Here is a 14,933-nt window from a genome sequence, read left to right as displayed (position 1 = left end):
CAGATAAAGCACTTAAAAAAATTTCACTGGATTCTTTGTCCCTGCCACCCGTTATGAACGTCTGAGTCTCCCAGTCTATATCCGGCAAATTAAAATCTCCACCCAGAACTATAACATGGTGGGGAAATCTACTCGAAATATTTTCCAAATTATCCTTCAGGTGCTCAGCCACAACAGCTGCTGAGCCAGGGGGCCTATAGAGACATCCAATTACCATGTCTGAGCCTGCTTTAACCGCGACCTTCACCCAAATCATTTCACATTTCGGATCTCCGTCAATTTCCTTCGATACTATTGCACTTCTTACCGCTATAAACACGCCTCCCCCTTCACTGTTCAGCCTGTCTCTGCGGTATACATTCCAATCTGAGTTTAGGATTTCGTTACTGTTTACGTCTGGTTTCAGCCAACTTTCTGTCCCTAGTACTATATGGGCGTTGTGATCGTTTATTAATGAGAGCAGTTCTGGGACCTTTCTATAGACGCTCCTGCAGTTTACTATTAGCACATTAATATTGTTATTCCCTGTTGCATGTTGCCTACTCCTATCCTGCCGCGTCTCAGGAGGCGTCTTGTCGGGCCTAGGGAGGGGATTCTCTAACCTAAAAAACCAAACATAGAAAGTGATAGGAAGTCATGTTTACCATCTGTCTGTGAAACAAATAAACTTTTTCTTTGTTTCTTCGTGTCTGAACTTTCTTAGTGCCATGTTTCTGGGGCAGAGCTGGGTAACTAGCACGAACTTTGCCTAGTCGCTTGTGAGACACTCAGTACAATCCACAGTGCGGTTGCTCACTGGAAGTGGCTGCCTATTGACTGACTAGTTACGGAAAAATATATTAGTATTCTTATTGACACGCACAGTTTGCTTACACCCATTTCTACAATGTCACATGTATCCATTGCATTGTATCATTCGTATTGTTCGTGTGTTACATACTATTGTAAATGGTCAGCTACAGTGTCCAGTCTCATCAACGTGATCACCTGTCAAAAGCCTGAATAACCACCTCTTGCAGCGCGGACGGGCAGGTAGAGATTCAGTGAGGTTCTGTGAGGTAATGACAGGGATGTGGAGCCGCGCCGATTCTAGTTCTGTGGCAACCTACGCTAACGGTTGTGGATCCATGGACCAAGCCGGCCGCCGTGTCCGAGCGGTTCTAGGCGCTTCATTCCGGAACCGCGCTGCTGCTGTGGTCGCAGGTTCGAATCCTGCCTCGGCCATGGATGTGTGTGATGTCCTTAGGTTAGTTAGGTTTAAGTAGTTGTAAGTCTAGGGGAGACCGCAGCTCGTTACCTTGCAGTAACGTTCTCGCTTCCCGCGCACGGGGTCCCAGGTTTGATTCCCGGCGGGGTAAGGGATGTTTCCTGCCTCGAGATGACAGGGTGTTGTTGTGTCGTCTTCATCATCATCATTCATCCCCATTACGGTCGGAGGAAGGCAATGGCAAACCACCTCCACTAGGACCTTGCCTAGTACAGTGGTGCGGGTCTCTCGCATCGTCCCCTACGCTCCTCGGAGTATGGGACCTCATCATCAAGTCTAGGGGACTGGTGACCTCAGATGTTAAGTCCCATAGTGCTTAGAGCCATTTGAACCATTCCATGGATCAAACAGTCCGATCGAGGCGCGCCCACTGATTCCTGATTGTGTTAAAATCTGAGGAGTTAGGTGTTCATGAGAGTACGGTTAACTCATTCTGGTGCTCTCCTGACCACGCACGTACACTGCGAGCTATGTGACACGGCCTCGTGATGACTGGGTGTTGTGTGATGTGCTTAGGTTAGTTAGGTTTAAGTATTCTAAGTTCTAGGGGACTGATGACCATAGATGTTAAGTCCCATAGTGCTCAGAGCCATTTGAACTATTTTTGTGTGACACATTGCATTGTCCTGCTGGTAGATGTCATCGTGTCGAGGAGCAAAATTGCATGTAGGGATGGACATGGTTCCCAAGTACAGAGGCATACTTGCGCTAATCCATTGTGCCTCCCAGAATGACGACATCACCCAGGAAATACAACGAAAACATTCCCCAGATCATAACGCTCCCTCCTACGGCCTGGACGCTTCCGACGATTGTTGCAGAGCCGTACATGCCAACGATCAGCGGTTCGCTGGAACATAAAACGTGTTTCATCTGGAAAGGGCACCTGTGGCCACTCAGTGGACGTCCAGTTCCGGTACCGGTGTGCAAAAGATCAGCCTTCGTCGCCAATGAACAGCAATCACCATAAGTGTATAGACCAGACGCCTGCTGCGGAGGCCCCATATGTAGCAACGTACGCTGAACAGTCATTAAAGAGACACTGTTGGTAGCCCCTTGGTTCATCTGGGCCGTTAGTTGCTTAACAGTTGCACGTCTATTCGCACGTGTACATCTCTGCAACTGTCGTTCACCCCTGTCATATGTGGCCCCTGGTGTACCACAGTTGCCTCGGCGCTGCTTTTGGATAGCGTTTGCCATGGATGGTATACCGTACTTTAACCACGGCGGCACGCGAACAGTTTACGAACTTAGCAGTTTCGGGAATGGTTCCACACTTGACCGTAAGCCAATTATCATGTCCTTTTGGACGTTAGATAAAACTCTCCGTTTCCGCATTATGACAACGACTGGATTGTTTTCCGCGTCCCCTCGACACGCTATATGCACCCTCCGCTGCCAGTCCTGTCACCTGCCGTCTGTAAGTCGATATCGCACGTTGACGTCGAACATAGGCGGTGGTGACATTAACGCGACTGGACCGTGTATGTTTGAATGTATAAGATGGCATTTACAAATTAGTGACAGTAAAGGTACTGATACGGTGTGATTCATGCACACTGCATGAGTCTTAGTTCTCTAAAAGAAACAAAATTACGCTGATATGAAACTTCAAGGCAGATTAAAACTGTGTGCCCGAGCGAGACTCGAACTCGGGGCATTTGTCTTTCGCGGGCAAGTGCTCTACGAAAACGAAAGGCAAAGGCCCCGAGTTTTGAGTTTCGGTCCGGCAGACAGTTTTAATCTGCCATGAAGTTTCATATCAGCGCACACTCCGCTGCAGAGTGAAAATCTCATTCTGGAAAATTACGCTGCTGTTAAGAAATTTGCTTTGTTTATTGGAGGAGAGAGATACTAATACTAATCCGGCTATCGTTTTTTAGGTTTTCTGTGTTTCTCCTAAATTATGAGGGCCAGTCAAATGAACACGAGGCATATGGAAAAAAGTAAATGATTTCAAAAGTAATAGCCATAACTGTAAATATATTTATCTCATTGCGAGACAAGAACATTGATGCCTTCATGGAAAAATGCTTGCGGTTGCTTACGGAACCATGACTGTTTCGAGGCGTGCACCTCTTCGTCAGAAGCAAACCGTCGACCACTAACGTATTTTTTCAGGGCTCCAAAAATATGGAAATCGCATGGGGAGAAATCGGGACTGTACAGGATGTGTGAGGGTTTCCCAGCCAAGTTTCTGCGACACACTCTAAATAACATATTGGTAGCCGCATTAGGTGTTAACATTACTTTATTACAGGATCTTACACAACCGGTTTCGCGATGACTTAATAGCATACTCAGGTCTATACATCTATAAGAAAAATACATGAATTAGAATGGTAAAGTAAGACAGTTAACCAGAAAGACAAGGGAACAAATACTCAGATAACTAATTTAACGCTGGTTGGTTCTAATATGCCATCGGCGTTACCGCAGTGGTAACACCGGTTCCCGCCAGATCACCGAAATTAAGCTCTGTCGGGCTTGGCTAGCACTTGGATAGGTTACCGTTCAGTCTACTGAGCGCTGTTGGCAAGCGGATAACACTTTAGGCCTTGTCAGGCAAATTCAGGAGCTAGTTGATTGAGAAGTAGCGGCTCCGGTCCCGTAACGTGACAGCTGCCGGGAGAGTAGTGTGCTGACCACATGCCCCTCCATATCCACATCCAGTGATGCCCATAGATTGAGAATGATAAGGCGGTCGGTCAATACCGTTGGGCCTTCCGAGGCGTGTTCGGAGGGAGTTTTGTTTTATTTTTTGTTTTGTTCGTTAAAGTATACGATCTTCCAACGTTCGGATGGCGCTCGAATTTCCAGAACCGCCTGAGCTCATAGGTGGCCTGGGCTTCCTAATTCAGGGGTAGTCACGTCTACACCATGTGGCTTTTGCGGGCATCTCCTGATTTTTCATTAATGGTGAGTTTTTATATTTTTCTATCCGAAGACGGGTTTATTCCATGTACTTTTCCTCCAGGGTCTTACTACAACTCCTTATACCTATTGCTCACAGTGCTCATGTACACTGCTTGCGCCTGCTACCAAATGGAATTTTTGATGTTTGATCGTGTAACCATCCAGTGTAGGCGGTTCTGACAATTATAATGCCATCAAAACGTTGGGAGACCGTGTATTTTAATAAACCAATGTTAAATTAGTTATAAGAATATCTGTTTTCTTGTCTCTCTATTTAATTGCCTTATTTCTACCATTATTACACCTTATAATTAATATATTTTTCATAGATGTATACATCTTCGGATGTGATTAAATCATTGCGAAACTGAAACTTCCTGGCAGATTAAAACTGTGTGCCGGACCGAGACTCGAACTCGGGACCTTTGCCTGGCGGAATTAAAGCTGTTAGGACGGGTCGTGAGTCGTGCTTGGCAAAGGTCCCGAGCTCGAGTCTCGGTCCGGCACACAGTTTTAATCTGCCAGGAAGTTTCATATCAGCGCACACTCCGCTGGAGAGTGGAAATCTCATTCTTCATTGCGAAACTAGTTGCGTAATGATCCAGTAATAAAGAAACTGCTAACGGCTAATGTGGATATCAAAAAGGTTTTTAGAAGATTTTAATAGTTTAAAGAATTAAGATATTTATCATGTACCTAAACTGTGGATGCCCAAACCGTAAAATCATATGTGCTCTAAACAACCTTGACGAAATGTGGGCCGGCCGCTGTGGCCGAGAGGTTCTAGGCGCTTCAGTCCGGAACTGCGCTGCTGCTACGGTCGCAGGTTCGAATCCTGCCTCGGTCATGGTTGTGTGTGATGTCCTTAGGTCATTTAGGTTTAAGTAGGTCCAAGTTCTAGGGGACTGATAACCTCAGATGTTAAGTCCCATAGTGCTTAGAGCCATTTATACGAAATATGGACGTTGATTTGCTTCGGACAAAGAGATGTACACCTCGGTACAATGATGATTCCATAGACAACAGCAAACGTTTTTCTATTAATGCATTGACCGTCTGGTCTCACTTCAGGATAAATATGTTAACACTTAGGTGGGGTGATTACTTTTCAAATAATAAACCGTTGACTTACTTTTTTCCATATTTTTCCATATGTCTTGTTTTCATTTAACTGCCGTTTATCTTTCAAGCAACTGCCGCGATGAAACTTCATGGCAGATTAAAACTGTGTGCCGGATCCATACTCGAACTCGAGACCTTTGCTTTACGCGGGCAAGTGCTCTACCAGTTGAGCTATGCAAGCAGGACTCACGACTTGTCACAGCTTTACTCCGCCAGTACCTAATCTCCTAATTTTCAAACTTCACAGAAGTTCTCCTGCAGAACTAGCGGTCCTAGAAGAAAAGATATTTCGGAGATATGGCTTAACGGCAGCCTGGGGGATGATCCCAGAGTGAAATTTTCAATCTCCAGTGCAGTGTGCGCTGATATGAATCTTCCTGGCAGATTAAAACATTGTGCCAGACCGAGACTCGAACTCGGGACCTTTGCCGTGGATTCGTAATTCGTGCTCGGGTAGCTCTGTTGATAGAGCACTTAACCGCAAAAGGCAAAGATCCCGAGGTAGAGTTTCGGTCCGGCACACAGTTTTAATGTAGTAGGATATTTCGTATTAGCGCACACTCCGCTGCGGAGCGAAAATTTCATTCTAAACACCGTGATGATTCTAAATGTGTTTTCAATGAGTAAGATGTGGAGAATGTTCTGGCCAGAGGTCAGAGGTCTGCGTCGAGGTACGCCAGGAAAGCACGGTAATATGCGGTATTGCGTTATCTTGTTGAAAGGGAACCTCACAGAGACGTCGAAGATACGGTGCATCTACCGATCTTAACACGTCGGCATTGTAACGGCTGCTGTCTAAATTACTGGCTATACGAACAAGGGAGTCGTGTTGTGTTCCCAATAGCACTCCTTTAACATTGCCAGGTGCTGGGCCCGTATGGCGATGACGAATGCAACCTTACAATGTTGTTTCTCATCAGAGGGTCCGCACACGGTTACACTCGTCGCGATGCTGTACGCAGGACCGGGACGTCTGGAAAGATGTTGCCGTTTGGCCCACCACTGTTGACGCGCCTATCTCTGCTGTCTCACCAAGGGAAGCCGCAACAATGTCCTCCGTACTGACAGTCTGCGATGCTCCGGTCGTCGTCGCACTGTCTGTGTGGATATTTGTGTTTCTGCAAACAATCCCATTCCATGACTCAAGGTACGTGAAGTGACTGTACGGCCCTGCATGACCGAGCGAACAATAATGTCCTCTCGGGCGCCAGTTGCATGGGGGCCTCCCATACCTGTTGTTTCCATATTTGCAAGAACATCGTGGGATCCCAACCAACGTGAGCAACAATATCGCGAAACGATATGCCACAATCTCTATAGCTCACAGTCCTGCCGCTGTCGAATCCAGACACGTTTTGATATCTCCTACTTCTTACACAAGGATTAATACGATGTTGTCTCAAAGAAGCAGCATTAAAATGCTATTTCTAAGTGAGAAACTCACTGCGTAATCTTTCTTTATGTACAGCTGGTAGGAAACTGTTACTCCTTCCCACTTCTTGCAATTGCGCTGAAGAGTTATTTGCAGATCCAAGTAAGTAACACACTTCCTGACAGTCTAACGCCGGTCGCATTCCGCCTTCTTGGTTTTGTAGTTTTAATGTCCTGCAGTGTAGAACGACGAGGAGCCCTGTTTAATTCTTTCTAGGATTGGGCTCCTGCTTAGCCGATAGTGATGACTGGATCCCTATATGAATACGAAAAGTTACCCGAGTGAACTGAGTTGGCAGTAGACATCAATCTCTCGCATATGGCTTGGTAATATTGGCTACATCATGTCGTGTAAGAATGTACATTTTTTTAAGTGACTGACGACTATAAGCCCTTTATCAGTGTAAGGCAAATGACATTTAAAATTAAGCCATATTAATCGAGAAGTCTTAGTTGACTCAGTGTATGTATTGTATCGCAGCTGCTCACGGCAGCGCATGTCTCACGGCAGCGCATGTCAGTGCATGTTTTCAGTCTCAAGCTGATCCACATACACCAACAAAAGTTTTGCATCACCTCTTTATTTCGAAATACATAGCAGTGAAAATAAATAATGGCACTGAGGCAAGCGTTTGTATCCATCTGCAATGTGTTCATATCGCCAAATCAAAAACACACTCTTGTAACGAGAAAATCGTCTGTTTCCAATGGCGGTTTTTCACAGCACTCCTGAGTTCGGATACAGGCTTGAATCTGACGTAGCATACCATCGATGAGATCATCAAGCCAGTCCTGGTCCAAATTGTCCCACTCCTCATTTGCGCAGATTACGTGCTCGGTGTCTACGTCCAAAAACAGGCCTTTTAGGTTGATCCCACACATGTTCGATTGGGTTCATGTCCGGAGAACAGAGAAGCAATTCCAATCTGGTGATACCATCATGCTAAAGGAACGTGTCCAGGTGAACAGCACGATGAGCACGCGAGTTATCATTCATCAAAATCAAAAATTTCACCAAATTGTTGACAGTACTGTCCCATTATTGGCTGCAGAATGTCGTCTCTATATCGTAGAACAGTGTTATTTCCTTCAACAATCACCACTATATTACCAGGTTGTCTCCGAACACGTTGTCAGGGTACTAATAGACCCGTGTTTCGTCCGTAAACAATACACGTCTTCGATCCTGTGGCGCCCATTCCGCATGATTTTTTGCCCATCTCTTAGTCGATGGTGGTGTGGTGTACGACGTGGTGCTCGCCATGGTCGTCTGGAATGGAGATTTGCATCATGCAATCTTCTCCTAAGAGTCTGATGTGATACGTGGCGTCCTGTAGCCTTTTCGAAGACCGAAGTCAGTTCTGGAGCACTCGGGCATTGGTCCGTATGACCCAGAAAACAAAGTCCTACATATGTGCGCTTATATGGACGAAGGAGTGGTGTTAGTCCTCAACCCAACTAGTCAATTGGAAGTTGTGTGTGTGTGTGTTTTCCTATTCTGTGTCCTGTATCAGTTCTCTTAGAGCGGTGAAGTGCTTGTTTTGTAAAATGTTGTGCTTTCGTATATTACTTTTCCTTCCACTACAGCCTTTTTTATTTAATAATTTTCTTCTACACACACACGCACGCACACACACACACACACACACACACACACACACACACACACGAAACCACTCCCCCATCACACACTGAGACATAAATAAGGAACAGAAGGCATCAGATCTCCAGGTGCAAGTCTCATAAACTTCTCGCAATATGCCATACATTTCTACATCTACATACATACTCCACAAGCTACCTGACGGTGTGTGGCGGAGGGTACTTTGAGTACCTCTATTGGTTCACCCTTCTATTCCTGTCTCGTATTGTTCGTGGAAAGAAAGATTGTCGGTATGCCTCTGTGTGGGCTCTAATCTCTCTGATTTTATCCTCATGGTCTCTTCGCGAGATATACGTAGGAGGGAGCAATATACAGGGTGATTCAAAAAGAATACCACAACTTTTAAAATGTGTATTTAATGAAAGAAACATAATATAACCTTCTGTTATACATCATTACAAAGAGTATTTAAAAAGGTTTTTTTTCACTCAAAAACAAGTTCAGAGATGTTCAATATGGCCCCCTCCAGACACTCGAGCAATATCAACCCGATACTCCAACTCGTTCCACACTCTCTGTAGCATATCAGGCGTAACAGTTTGGATAGCTGCTGGTATTTGTCGTTTCAAATCATCAATGGTGACTGGGAGAGGTGGCCGAAACACCATATCCTTAACATACCCCCATAAGAAAAAATCGCAGGGGGTAAGATCAGGGCTTCTTGGAGGCCAGTGATGAAGTGCTCTGCCACGGGCTGCCTGGCGGCCGATCCATCGCCTCGGGTAGTTGACGTTCAGGTAGTTACGGACATTGTGACGGTTGACTTTCCCGTTAGTGTGGAAAGTTGCTTCATCACTAAACAGAATCTTTGAAACGAAAGATTCATCTGTTTTCATTTGAGCAAGGATAAAATCACATAAATCGATTCTTTTAATCTTATCAGCTGCTGACAGTGCTTGAACCAATTTCAGACGATAAGGTTTCATAACTAACCTTTTTTGTAGGACTCTCCATACAGCTGATTGTGGAATTTGCAGCTCTCTGCTAGCTCTGCGAGTCGCTTATCCTGGGCTGCGAACAAATGCTTGCTGGATGCGTGCTACATTTTGATCACTCGTTCTCGGCCGTCCAGAACTTTTCCCTTTGCACAAACACCCATTCTCTTTAAACTGTTTATACCAACGTTTAATACACCACCTATCAGGAGGTTTAACACCATACTTCGTTCGAAATGCATGCTGAACAACTGTCGTCGATTCACTTCTGCCGTACTCAATAACACAAAAAGCATTCTGTTGAGCGGTCGCCATCTTAGCATCAACTGACGCTGACGCCTAGTCAACAGCGCCTCAAGCGAACAAATGTACAACTAAATGAAACTTTATAGCTCCCTTAATTCGCCGACAGATAGTGCTTAGCTCTGCCTTTTGTCGTTGCAGAGTTTTAAATTCCTAAAGTTGTGGTATTCTTTTTGAATCACCCTGTACTGCTTGACTCCTCGGTGCAGATATATTCTCAAAACTTCAACAAAAGCCCGTACCGAGCTACCGAGCGTCTCTCCTGCAGAGTCTTCCACTGGAGTTTATCTGTCATCTCCGTAACGCTTTCGCGATTACTGAATGATCCTGTAACGAAGCGCGCTGCTCTCCGTTGAATCTTCTCTATCTCTTCTATCAACCCTATCTGGTACGGATCCCACACTGGTGAGCAATATTCAAGCAGTGGGCGAACAAGTGTACTGTAATCTACATCCTTTGTTTTCGGATTGCATTTCCTTGGGATTCTTCCAATGAATCTCAGTCTGGCATCTGCTTTACTGACGATTAATTCCACATGGTCATTCCATTTTAAATCACTCCTAATGCCTACTCTCAGATAATTTATGGAATCAACTGCTTCCAGTTGCTGACCTGCTATATTGTAGCTAAATGATAAAGGATCTTTCTTTCTATATATTCGCAGCACATTACACTTGTCTACATTGAGATTCAATTGCCATTCCCTGCACCATGCGTTAATTTGTTGCAGATCCTCCTGCATTTCAGTACAATTTTCCATTGTTACAACCTCTCGATATACCACAGCATCATCCGCAAAAAGCCTCAGTGAACTTCCGATGTTAAAACAAGACTGCGTGATGTTTTGGATTATGAAACACGGTGCTAAAGTTAAGATTCTCTGTGACTAAAAGTAACTGCAAGCCGTCGAACGAAAGTGAGTATATGGCAAACTACGGAACAGCCTAGTACACACCAAAACTATATCACAACACTACCGCAATCCCATCTGCATAACGCTGACATACGAAAGTCAACGTTTTTCTATTTGTTTACTAAGCCACTGAAACAGTTGCAGATGAAATGAAGTAGGCCGAGAAAAAAGGCAACAAAAAACACAGAAAATACGCCGGAAACAGCGGCAAAAATCGTGAAAGCCATGCTTTGACGTATAGTAAATAAGGTATTATGAAATTATTCACAAAAACACTATTTAGAACAAAACAATACACATGTAGTAATACACTGCTAGCCATTAAAATTGCTACACCACGAAGATAACCTGCTACAGACGGGAAATTTAACCGACAGGAAGAAGATGCTGTGATATGCAAATGATTAGCTTTTCAGAGCATTCACACAAGATTGGCGCCGGTGGCGATACCTACAACGTGCTGACATGAGGAAAGTTTCCAACCGATTTCTCATACACAAACAGCAGTTGATCGGAGTTGCCTGGTGAAACGTCGTTGTGATGCCTCGTGTAAGGACGAGAAATGCGTACCATCATGTTTCCGACTTTGATAAAGGTCGGATTGTACCCTATCGCGATTGCGGTTTATCGTATCGCGACATTGCTGCTCGCGTTGGTCCAGATCCAATGACTGTTAGCAGAATATGGAATCGGTGGGTTCAGGAGGGTAATACGGAACGCCGTGCTGGATCCCAACGGCCTCGTACCACTATCAGCCGAGATGACAGGCATCTTATCCGCATGGCTGTAACGGATCGTGCAACCACGTCTCGATCCCTGAGTCAACAGATGGGGACGTTTGCAGGACAACAACCATCTGCAGGAACAATTCGACGACGTTTGCAGCAGCATGAACTATCAGCTCGGAGACCATGGCTGCGCTTACCCTTGACGCTGCATCACAGACAGGAGCGCCTGCGGTGGTGTACTCAACGACGAACCTGGGTGCACGAATGGCAAAACGTCATTTTTTCGGATGAATCCAGGTTCTGTTTACAGCATCATGATGATCGCATCCGTGTGTGACGACATCACGGTGAACGCACATTGGAAGCGTGTATTCGTCATCGCTATACTGGAGTATCACCCGGCGTGATGGTATGGGGTGCCATTGGTTACACGTCTCGGTCACCTCTTGTTCGCATTGACGGCACTTTGAACAGTGGACGTTACATTTCAGGCTGTACCCTTCATTCGATTCCTGCGAAACCCTACATTTCAGCAGGATAATGAACGACCGCATGTTCGACTGCTGCCCTGGCCAGCACATTCTCCAGATCTCTCACCAATTGAAAGCGTCTGGTTAATGGTGTCCGAGCAGCTGGCTCGTCACAATCGCCAGTCACTACTCTTGATGAGCTGTGGTATCGTGTTGAAGCTGCATGGGCAGCTGTACCTGTACACGCCATCCAAGCTCTGTTTGACTCAATGCCTAGGCGTATCAAGGCCGTTATTACGGCCAGAGGTGGTTGTTCTGGGTACTGATTTCTCAGGATGTATGCACCTAAATTGCGTGAAAATGTAATCACATGTCAGTTCTAGTATAATATATTTGTCCAATGAATAACCGTTTATCATCTGCATTTCTTCTTGGTGTAGCAATTTTAATGGCCAGTAGTGTACGTAATGTGGCGTACATCAAACTGGATGTGCTGTAGCATGTAACACATTCTGAACATTTCCACAGTATGTTATGCCAGGGAACGTGTCTAATTTTACATAACCGCTTCACACATGAACTTGTTTCATTGATGTTGTTAATTTATAGTTTTCTCCAGGAGGGCAGATGCACCGTCTCTCGAAACTGTAAGTTAACATTCTGCAATATGTAACGTACAGCAATCATAGCATACAGAACGAAAGGCACTTCTTTATCAAGAGGCAGGACAAAGGAGAAGACTTCAAGATTTTAAAGTAGTTGTTCACTTACGACGATAAAAGAGAACAAACAAAAGAAAAGAGAATGCAGAATCCAGAATGAGATATTTTATTTTAATGTCTAAGGTTCGAGCTTAATGTGACTTTCATCCTCGAAATTTTTAATATGCACGAGAAATGTCAATTAGCCGTGTACTTAGGTTTCTATGTGAAGCTGTAGGACCCTCTGTAGCCGTATGTCCGCCTGTAATTGATTGAATGAGCCGACTTTTCTGCCGGAGGAAGCCAAGAGTATACCACGTCTTATCATCTCATTGTCAGTCTTATCAGAAAGCATGATGTTAACAACCGGTAAACCTAGTTTTTTTTTCATTTGACTGATGAAGTCTTCTATTTTTAAGGTATGCGACCATTCAGACTTGGCATGTGGTAATTCCATGGAAACGTCGTGATCACTAAAACCTTTATTTATGACGCGTTTCGAGTAATCATCGTCAGGTAACATGTACTTAGGAAAGCTCATATAAGTAGCAAATCAAGAAAAACGTACAATCCCATGTGCAACTGCTGTTAGGTGTATTTGCAAAAGATGTTATTTTGAGACGTCGCACGCCTTTATCTTCATTCCTGTATTGAGCTAAAAACGTCTGCTCGACAATTCAGATGTCGATTGTAAGCGCGGCGGGTCTTGTTTGAAAGAAATTATGCCATTTACTCACGACATTTTTTTTTTTTTTGAGTCATTGGGCTTCTGACCGGTTTGATGCAGCTCGCCACGAATTCCTCTCATGCGCCAACCTCATCATCTCAGAGTAGCACTTGCAACCTACGTCCTCAATTATTTGTCGGATGTATTCCAATGTTTGTCTACCTCTACAGTTTTTGTCCTCTACAGCTCCCTCTAGTACCATGGAAGTCATTCCCTCATGTCTTAACAGATGTCCTTTTTCTTCCTCAAATCAAGCCCTATGTTTGGTACTAGTAGACTTCGTAGGATGTGAGGTCCACCAGTTATGCAAAACACCGTTTTTTCCTCAGTATCCGAACATGTTTCAGCACCACTGTGCCATCATCAGTGGGTTTCCGTTTTATATATTCTGTAATGTGAACATTTTTATTAAATGATTACAAAATTATGTGGATATTTAGTTCAAACAATAGTTCGATTGTTTTTGCTAATACTTTTACACTTGGTGTGTATGATTTTTCTGGACCACTTGTGTATTATTTATTACAGATTGCTTGTCCTCTGCTACCAAACGATGTTGTTGAGAAATTTTGTTGGGAGTTAACCTACGAACTATTGTTTGAACTAAATATCCACATAATTTTGTAATCATTTAATAAAATGTTCACATTATAGAATAAATAAAACGGAAACCTACTGGTGATGGCACAGTGGTGCTGAAACATGTTTGGGTACTGAGGAAAAATGGTGTTTTGCATAACTGGCGGAACTCGCATCATACAATTTTAACTGCAAACACAGTCAACACAAGGAGCTGCAAATCCAAAATGATGAAATCTAGTAGACTTCTCTTGACCAGGAATGCCCTTTTTGCCAGTGCTAATCTGCTTTTGATGCCCTCCTTTCTCCATCCATCATTGGTTATTTTGCTGCCTAGGTAGCAGTACTCCTTAACTTCAACTACTTCGTGACAATCATTTCTGATGTTAAGTTTACCGATGTTCTCATTTCTGTTGCTTCCCATTCCTTTCGTCTTTCTTCGATTTACTCCCAATCCATATTCTTTAGCCATTGGACTGTTCATTCCATTCAGCAGATCATGTAATTCTTCTTCACTTTCTCTCAGGATAGCAATGTCATCAGCGAACCGTATCATTCGCATCCTTTCACCTTGAATTTTAACTCCACTTCTGAACCTTTCATTATTTCCATCATTGCTTCTTCGATGTACACATTGAACAGTAGGGGTGAAAGATTACGTCCCTGTCTTACACACGCTTTTTAATCCGATCACTTCATTCTTGGGTGTCCACTCTTATTATTCTCTCTTGGCTCTTGTACATATTGTATATAACCCGTCTCTCCCTATAGCTTACCTCTATTTTCCTCAGAATTTCGAACATCTTGCACCATTTTACATTGTCGAACGCTTTTTCCAGGCCGTCAGATCCTATGAATGTGTCTTGATTTTTCTTTAGTCTTGTTTTCATGATCACAATACGAGCTCTTAACGACAGTAATGTCCACTTTTTACTCTTCACCCTGCTCGGTTCTGTCTCGGGTTTGCCTTTCCAGCTGTGTTCATTGTACGTTAAAATTCATACACAACGGTAGAGACAGGTTTACTGATGACGAGTTGACCGATGTGCCCCTCGTGTATGGTTTCACTATATGCAGTGGAAGAGCGGCTCAGTGACGTTGTTGTGATAAGTTGTTCCCGCAGCGACGGAAACTACGTCACAGTGCATTTGCAGACAAGGGTTTGTTTTGTTTCGTTT

General features: G+C 44.2%; 1 protein-coding gene across 3 annotated transcripts in view; it reads left to right on the top strand.

Annotated features, from left to right (window-relative positions):
- LOC126183764 (laminin subunit beta-1) overlaps nt 1–14,933 on the top strand; it is a 344,910-nt gene that overhangs the window by 140,264 nt on the left and 189,713 nt on the right. The window lies entirely within an intron of this gene.

Source organism: Schistocerca cancellata, chromosome 4 (assembly GCF_023864275.1).
Source record: "Schistocerca cancellata isolate TAMUIC-IGC-003103 chromosome 4, iqSchCanc2.1, whole genome shotgun sequence".
Taxonomy (NCBI): Eukaryota; Metazoa; Arthropoda; class Insecta; order Orthoptera; family Acrididae; genus Schistocerca; species Schistocerca cancellata.
The sequence above is the reverse complement of the archived record's forward strand: the minus strand, read 5'-3'. Positions and strand labels throughout refer to the sequence as shown.